Consider the following 8,918-nt stretch of genomic DNA (forward strand, 5'->3'; position numbering starts at 1 on the left):
CTAACAGAGGGGAGATCCGGGATCTTCTCCAGGCCCGCCTTCTTGCAGATGTGGGCAAGATTCTGGACGTTCAGCTACTGGGCCGCGGACACTACCAGATTGAGTTCGAGACAGCCCAGAGCATGGCCCAGGTCCTAGCCATGAGTCACCTTGACATCAGGGGCGCTCGGGCCTTCTTCAGACCTTGGCAGCATGGCTTTGACCGAGCAGCGGCCGAGCAGGGAGAGCGCCTATTTCATGTCACAGTTTGCTTCCCTGGACTTTCCCACCGTGAGTACCTTCCGCTCCTTTCTAGGATAGGAGCATTGGTGGGTTCGGTGCTTGAGACTGGCCCCACAGCAGTTTCAGTGGTGGCTAGAGTAGCTGGCCTGCCTTCGGTCAGAGTTCTGGTTCCAAACATCTCCTCTCTTCCGCAGTTACCTAGGATAGGGGGGGATGATCGATCAGAGAGAGTGGAGTTCTCGGGGCTCCCGAACCACTGTTTTATATGCAGGCAGGTCGGCCACCTGCCCTCATAGGAGACCCCGACCTTCACCACCCCGACCTTCACCCCGCAGATAGTAGCAGACCCCCGATGGCCCGCCCATAGATGCAGCTCGGTAGGCAACTTCCGGGACCCCTGCTCAGCCCACAGAGACTTCGGATTGGTAGCCTCGACAGAGGCGCCGTAGAGGGAGACAGCCACAGCAGCAGGCCCAGAGGCCGATGCAGCAACAGTCACAGCCTCAGCATCACTGGGTTCCAGTGAGGAACAGCTTTGCTCCCCTCCAGGAGGAGACCCCAGCGCAGACTGAGGATCTGGAGATGCCAGCATCAGGCGTTTTTCTGAGAGGTGTTTTGGGCTTGTGTACATATGGATGCATGGCATGTGTGAAGGCTTTGCTTTGGAATGCCTTGGCAAATGTACAGGGTGGATGGTTTTGTTTTGGGCTTGTTGCAGGCCTGTCCGGAGCGTGGTCTACTGGAGGTCTATTGGAGATGACATCAACCACTCGGTCGCTCTGCATGTGTACGCGTCCCAAGTATAATTGGGCACTGGAAGATTGCATTCGAAGGTGTGTGGAAAGCATGGGCAATTAATAGTGAAGGGGTCAATGTAGCCTTGAGCATTGGATGAAAAGGAGGGTGATTGTGGCCATCTTCTAGGCCTTAGAAAAAATAAAAAATAATAATCCACGTGGCCTGCAATGAAAAAGACACTTGGCTGCTTGTTTTGTTGCCAACACGTTGGCCAGCACGTGAATGGAAAACGCTAGAGGGTTGGCGAAAGCAAAACCAGCGTAGAAGAGTGGAGTCGGCGGGTTGGAAGAGTGTGGCTGCCTGCAGAGCTGGGGGCTTCTCAGTGAAAAGCAGGTAGCGCAGCCGCAGTAGGTGAGAGGAGAAGGCCCGGGGTTTTGAAGCGCTGGCATGGTGGGCGTAGCCGCAGGCACACACAGAGGGGAGGCCGCCTTTGAAGTGGTAACGGAGCTGCAGGCAAAGGGGTCCAGCAGAAGAGCTGAAGCAAGAGACGCTGTGTTGTGGCCGCCTCAGGAGAGGGAGCAGCTTTGCTACGGCTATGGAAGCACCGGCAGGTCCTGAAGTCAGGCAAAGACAGGTGGAAGGCGACGGGCTGCTGAGAGAATCCGCCTTGGTGAAGGGTGCCGACTGGCTGGCGACAGTGGAGGGGACGCGTAAGAAGAGAAGCAGAGGCTGGTGCCGATAGCAAGGGAAGCCTAGCAATGTGGATGAAACTGGGTTGCTGGCGAGCACAGAGGGACTGGAGAGCTGCTAGAGAAGCTGCTTGTGGCAGAGGAAGTGAGGTTGTGAGGCTGGCAGAGGATCAGCACAGAGAGAGAGAGAGGTGTTGGTGTAGCTGCTACTAGCGACACACACAGAAGTGATGGGCTGCAGAGAGAGTTGAGGGTTGCTGGTGGGGTGCCCTCTGAAAAGACAGTGGCCGGGTTCTTTCTGGTGTGGTTGGCACAGCACGCAGGCGAGAGGTTCGCGGCGATTGGAAAAGCCAACTGTGGAGAGAGTGCAGTGTAGAGCAGTGTTGATGTGTTTGTGGCTAAAAAGGCTTGGTCGTCAGCAGACGCAAGGTCGTAATTCTTGAGGTGGTGTGGCCGTGGTGGAATTCCCTTGGCAGTAAATCCAGGCCTGAGTGTTTGTAAGTTGTGTGAGTAAGGCTTCTGTGTCGAGAGAAGCTTGTATACAGTGTTGACTGGGAATATAATTGCTGGGTGTTTGCTTTGTCTATGAAGCCCCTGTTTTGTGCTGTCTTTTTGGCGTGGGTGGTGTGGTGAGCCGTGAGAGAAGTGTTCCCGCCGGTGGTTGGTGGTGCCCCCGTTCGAGGTGTTAGTTTCCAAGGCTGTTGGAGTGGACAGCTATAGAGGCAGGTGATTCCGTGTCCGGAATTTTCGACACCAGCACCCCCTCCTTCGCCCCCCTCCCCCCTCCCCCCTCCCCCCTCCCGCCTCGCTTTCGCCTTCGCCTCCTCCCGTTCCCGCTCCCTTTTTGTCAGCGGCTCCTTCCCCACCCCCACCCCCTTCTCCTCCCCCCTCCCCCTCCGCTCGCCTCAGCTCCTTGGGAGGCCTTGGCAGTACCCTGGCATGCTCACCTGCTGTCCACCGGCCGGGCACTGAGCACCGACCTTGCGCGAGCACCGCCGCCGCAGAGGAGACCTACCATGTCGATTCGGGCTTCACGGATATCCTCTATCCGCAGTCGGTTGAGTACGCTCGACATTAGTCAGCGCTCAGAGGCTTTTGACTACTCCTTCACACGCCTTTTTGGAGGGGAGGGCCCCCATGAGCCAGCACCCATCAGAGTGCACCATCAGAGTGCATGTGGTGATACCTATGGCCTGAGGGGAGGAGGCACTTGATTCAGCGGTGGCCTTCTCCTTCCCTCTTTGTGGCACTAGTGACAGGGAGTGGACTCTGGATCTCGCTCTTAGCATACTGAAGACTTAGGCAGTTGAGTTTTCTCATCATGTGAGCGATCTGGAGGTGACAGACGTGATAGGCCGACTCTGGGAGCTGGCTCACTTCTTTGATTTGGGGAGTGCAGATGCCTCCGGGGTTCGCCACTTGGTGGTTCGCATAGTGGCGGCCCTACCACGCGACCTTGGATATGTATGTATACACGAGGTTGCTCTCTCTAAGCGGGAGGCAATCGCCATGGGACACAGCCACTGGCGCCTGATCCGAGATTCTTGCAGCACACCGAGTGGGCAGATTCGTAGCTCGGATGGGGACTATTCTCCATCCAAGCCGCTTGCGAAGGCCCGCCATATGGCTGAGACAGCCTCCACCTCCAGCAGGTCATCCATGAGGATCATCTCATGGAATGTACAGGGCCTTGGTGCGGCGCACACTATGTACGCTATGTGGATGCTTGAGGGAAGGAGCTTCAGAGATGCCTGGTTGGGGGCAGTATTAATATTCTGATGATGCAGGAGCACCATTTGAGTGAGAGCAGGATTCGGAGATATGGTTTCGTGATGCCTGGCCGATGGGACACATTTTGGTCTCTGTAGGGTTTGGCCCCTTGGGTGGGCAGGGAGGAGTATGTATGGTCATTGCGGATGCATGGCGGCAGGCCATTGTGGATCGCGGGGTCATTGTGCCTAGTAGATCACAGTATGTTATTCTGAGGATGCACGATGAGCTCTTTGGCGTGCTCAAAGTCGATGTGCCCAACCATGCTAGTGCCAGAGCAGAGTTCTAGACCCTTGTTATAGATGCATTGCTGCCCGAGGCCGCACATTGGTGTGTCAAAGGAGGAGACTTCAACATGCTTGAGGACCCGACCGATAGGGTGGGAGGCAGTCATGTTACAGTGCACGACACGGAGCTTGCAGCTTGGGAGCGATTTTGCATGACACTGCGGAGTACTGATGCATGGCAGCATGAGGCTTTGTCCCGCTCTCAGGATAGTATTAGTTTTTCTCGGTCGAATCGCTGGCAGGGAGGGACTAATCTATCACGGATTGATCGCTTCTATGTGGGCGACAGGTTCGGGGAGCGTGGGGGCTCCGTTGGCATTCTCGCTGGCACTTATTTTTCAGACCATGTGCTAGTTATTTTGACACTTGAGGAGGGGACACGGGAGACTAGCTTGCAGTTGAGGATCCTAAAGAGGATACTTATAGATTCTAGTCTTTCTGAGGACATTGAGAGGATATGGCATGATAGTCAGAGCCTTGACCTGGATGTAGCAGGCCACTGTGCCCTCCACCAGGGACTCATCGAGCTCAGCTCTTTTTTGCACGCAGTAGCCTTGACACGGCTGCGAGAGACGAGAGCGGGAGCGCCGCTTGAGACGTAGCCTTGCCTCGCTCCAGCGCCTTAAGGAGCAGCAGCCTACATGTGAGTGGGTGGCGTCCCAGCTGAGCTAGGCATGCCAGGAGGTTAGAGAGGCAGAGGAGCAGAGACATGAGTTCTGCTATCATCGCCAAGCCTCACAGTGGACACAGAGCTTGGTGATAGAGTGACCAGGGAGTTCTTTGAGATTACCGGACCCCGCCATGCTCGAGAGGTGTACGCGAGCTCAGGAGACCGGACGGCTCGTTAGCCACCACTGAGCCCAGGGAGATTAGAGCCATTACCACTGAGTTCTATCAAGACCTGCTCTCAACGGAGCTAGCCACGGAGGCACGTGATGCTTGCAGATAGACTGTGTGGGCCCATGTACAGAGGAGAGTCACAGATCGTATGCGCACAGTTCTGGGTGAGCCTCTTTCAGAGGATGAGCTTGTTGAGGCTTTGAGGGGCCTTCCACACCATAGCCCTGGGGAGGACGGATTGACGCCTGCCTTTTTATGCATTATTGGGACATTTTGGGGCCAGGCCTCCGCAAGGGCTTTCAGTATGTTTTGGACACTGGGGTGATGCCACAGTACTTTTCGGAGGGCTTAATCTTTCTTATCCCCAAGGGGGAGGGAGTGTCTGATGATATTCGGCAGTGGAGACCTATCACGATCCTCAACACTGTCTACAAGGTCCTGGCCAAGGCCTTGAGTTTGAGGATCTAGCCCTTCCTTGGGGAGTTGATTCATGCTACCCATACGGGATTGTTTAAGGCTGAAAATTAGATGCTACTTTTGTCTACTTTTTTGTCTTTCAATTTGTCATAATCGGATGTAGTGTGAAGTGTCTTTTGAAATTTAGATGGAAGTTAGAAATGTCATGCGAAGTAGTAGTGGTTATCCAAAATAGAAGAAGACGGATTTTTCATTCGCAGATATGGAGATTTTTGTAATCAGATAGTTGACAGTTATTTTGACAATGAAGATGCAGTGCATTTTGTCAATCTGGTTGTCACTAGCGTTGTCATTTAGTTTGTCAGAAAGTCTGAATTTTCTTTGAAGTTTGTGAAAGATGTGATAAGCAGTAAACACTGGCGATTCACGGTGGTTTCAACCACAATGGTTGATTAGGATGGAGCCTACAATAGGAGCATGCAAAGCAAGTGCTGCAGATTCAGGCACTGCTGTAGATTCAGGAGGCGAAACCAGATTCAGGTGCTATTTCGAAATCAGATTCAGGAGGCAAAATCAGATTTAGGAGGCAAAATCAGATTCAGGAGGCAAAATCTGATTCAGACATAATCAGGCTGTGCAAAAGATTGAAGAAGAATCAGACATAATCAGGCTGTGCAGAAGATTGAAGAAGAATCAGACATAATCAGGCTGTGCAGAAGATTGAAGAAGAATCAGTTTGTCTATTTTTAAGAAAGGGTGTAATTCGAATGACGGTGCTTATGAAGGGTGTTCAAGGTTGAGTATGGTTTCTTTTGTAAGGGGGATGAGTGCCAAGAAGATGCCGAGCAGCAGTTATGGTGGCGGTTTTTATGGTTCTTGGAAGTCAAATGCTGAATGGTAATACATTCTAGGGAATTCACAATAGCCTTCATATTCTTATTTTGTGAGATTAGTAGTAAGGCGGGAAGGTTCATAGCATGGCGGATTTTGGCAGTATGGCAGATTTTGACAATGCAGTTTGACAACGCAGTTGAGAGTTTGACAACACAGTTTGACAGTTTTTTTGATTTGCAGACTAAATCTGCTTTGCAGCCAGAAGGTAACTTTTTATTGTAATTTTTTCAAGGAGAAATCATAATATTATCAATTTAAAATATTTCAATTAATTTTAAGCAGCCAATTAGATGAACTTTGCGGATCTCGGTATAGCTTCCGTGGCTCTCCGTTTAGCAAATTTAATGGGTCTCAGATTGGTGTGGTGCATCTTTCTTGAGGGCTGAATATGATTGTTGTATTTTAATGACGTGATCATAATGGGAGGTAAAAAGAAGAAGAAGAAGTGCAAGATTTGCATGAGTAGGAAGCATGAGGTGGATGATTGTCCATGTGCAATTGATGAGTGCTCAAATAAAGATGCATGTAGGAAATGGTGTATGGTTGACCTATGCACAAAGTTTCATAAAATCATCCATAAAGTGCATAAAGCATCACCTTGGGAGGAAATGAAGAATGCATTGGGAAGGTTAGATGATTTTGAGGATGACTTAGAGAATGCATATGAATGGTTAGCTGATCACAAAGGAGACAGGCGAAGGTCATGTTCAAGTAGGAAAAGCATTGGGAAGTTACAAAAAGCATGTGAGAAGTTGAGGGATGCACATGAGGATGAGTTCAATGGGGAATCAAGTGATGATGACAGATGGGTTGGCATGGAGATTGAAATCCATCAAGTGGGGATACCAAAGATGGAGGAGAAGGAGGTGCAAAAGGAGGTTGGCCAAGAGAGCCTAGAAGAGCCCCTAACCTACCACTAGAGTATGCTCATGGAGTGGAAGAGGAAGATTCATTGCTCAACATTAGGTTACATATGTCACTTGCATTTGAGGAATGTTGTGAGGAGAAGCAGATCATACATAGCAATGATGTTGTTCATGTCATTCAAAGTGCAATTGAAGAGGCGGATACCAAGATGAATGAAGAGGAGGATGTGATTCAGTTGTTTTTTAGGTTCCATGGATGATATGTGTGGAATTACAGATAAAGAATCAAATCAGGAGGAATTCCCTGAAATCAGATTTGCTGAAGAGGAATTTTTGGCAAATATGTCAGTTCAAGAAGAATTTCCACCAGAAAGATCCACACAGGAGGATTTGTAGCCAAAAGATATTGCAGAATTGATATTTGAACCCTATAAACAGATTTTGCAATCAAAAAACCAGTGGGAGGAATTTCCAGCAAGCAAGTGTATTTCAGAGGAATATGGCGGAACAAGAGCAAAATCCGTTCTTGTACATCAAAGCATGGTTGTTGCAGATAATTGTTATGGTCACATTTCAGGTGCTGCAGGAATACTAGAGGAGTTTCCAGATGCTAATTTTGATAGTTGGCGGATTCAAGCGGATATTTTGACTTATATAAGTGATATTGCGGATGATCAGGGAAATCAGAATTTTGACTCTGAATGTTTTGAAGGACATCTTTTGATGTCACACATTGATATTCAGCAAAAGGAGATGTTTCAGTTGCAAAGAATTTGAACAAGTGGATTGATTTTTGGTCTGAATCAAATACAGGTCTTATGGATCAAATTGAGCAGGAGGATTGTCAAGAGCAAGTTGTTACATAGTACAAAGCAGGTTTGACACATTTGGGGGATCAGCATATGATGCTTAAAATGCGGGCTGATGAAATTTTAAGCTTAAGTTTGATGGATGTGCATTCTAAAATGGATGTGGGAAAAGTTGTTGTCAATTCAAATATATTTTTGTTGAATGATGTGTGCTTTCAAGTTTATGACAGATTGGAGGTGAATTTGTGCAAAATGGGTTGTCAGATGTAGATGACAAATTCTAAAATACAGATGATGGCAGATTGTCAAAATTCAGATATTCATGTGTTGCAAATTTTGGAGTTGCAAATTGGTCAAAGAGGATTGCATTATAGGATGCATAGTGTGATCAGTTTTTATGGTTTGTGGATCAGATCACATCTAAACAGGTTCAGAGGATTCCAGAGGCTTATCTGCGGATTATTTGCTTGATTTTGGTGGAATTTTCAGATTTCAGATCAAAGTTGGTCTGTGTGTATCAATATAGGTTTCTTGCATATTGGTGTCACATTTTCATAGTAAACTCTTATGAGGGAAGTTGCAAAAGTTGTTGAGGGTCAAAGTTTTGGTTTTGAAGTATCTGAATCTCTGATATTGATGAGAAATGTTCAATCTAGCTTTCAAGATGTTTTCATTGTGAAGAAAGTTGGTGATCAAGTTGACTATTGGGCAGATTTGGGTTCAGATTTATTTGACAAAGGTTGTTTTGATAGCATTCAACTTGGAGGATGTCAAGTGCAGATATTTGATGAATGTGAAGCAGGTTTTACAAATCTGATAATGTCAAAACAGGTGTGGAGGATTGGATCAGATTCAAGGCAGAATTATGATGCAAAATTTTTAAGTATTCTGGAAGAGTTATCTGATTTGACAGTCAGGTTTCTTTCATTCAGTTTGATAAGGGAGTATGCCCCGATTTTCAAAATGCAGAGGAAGCAATATTTCAATGAACGGATTGGAAGTCAGATCAGCAAAAAGTCAGTAGTGCTGCAGCAGATTAGTCAGAAATGAGGAGAGCATTATGTTTCAAATGGAAAGTCAGCGGATATGCAAAATTTCAAAGAGGAGGATGTTCTGATGGCGTTTATGCTTATCTTTGCAAGATTCTTTGCTTGTTTAGTTTACGGATCAAGGGATTGTGGATCCGAAGTCAGCCTATGGCTCAAGCCACCGAGCTATGCCAAGTGTTTAAGACTGAAAATTAGATGCTACTTTTGTCTACTTTTTTGTCTTTAATTTGTCATAATCGGATGTAGTGTGAAGTGTCTTTTGAAATCTGGATGGAAGTTAGAAATTTCATGCGAAGTAGTAGTGGTTATCCAAATAGAAGAAGACGGATTTTTCATT

General features: G+C 48.0%; 1 pseudogene; it reads left to right on the forward strand.

The window, feature by feature from the left end:
• Positions 1-6,465: 6,465 nt before the first annotated feature.
• On the forward strand, positions 6,466-7,119 carry LOC147625995 (uncharacterized; annotated as a pseudogene).
• Positions 7,120-8,918: the final 1,799 nt, after the last annotated feature.

This window comes from Cibotium barometz, chromosome 23, assembly GCF_041138505.1.
Source record: "Cibotium barometz isolate CiBa-2024 chromosome 23, ASM4113850v1, whole genome shotgun sequence".
In the NCBI taxonomy this organism is placed as follows: Eukaryota; Viridiplantae; Streptophyta; class Polypodiopsida; order Cyatheales; family Cibotiaceae; genus Cibotium; species Cibotium barometz.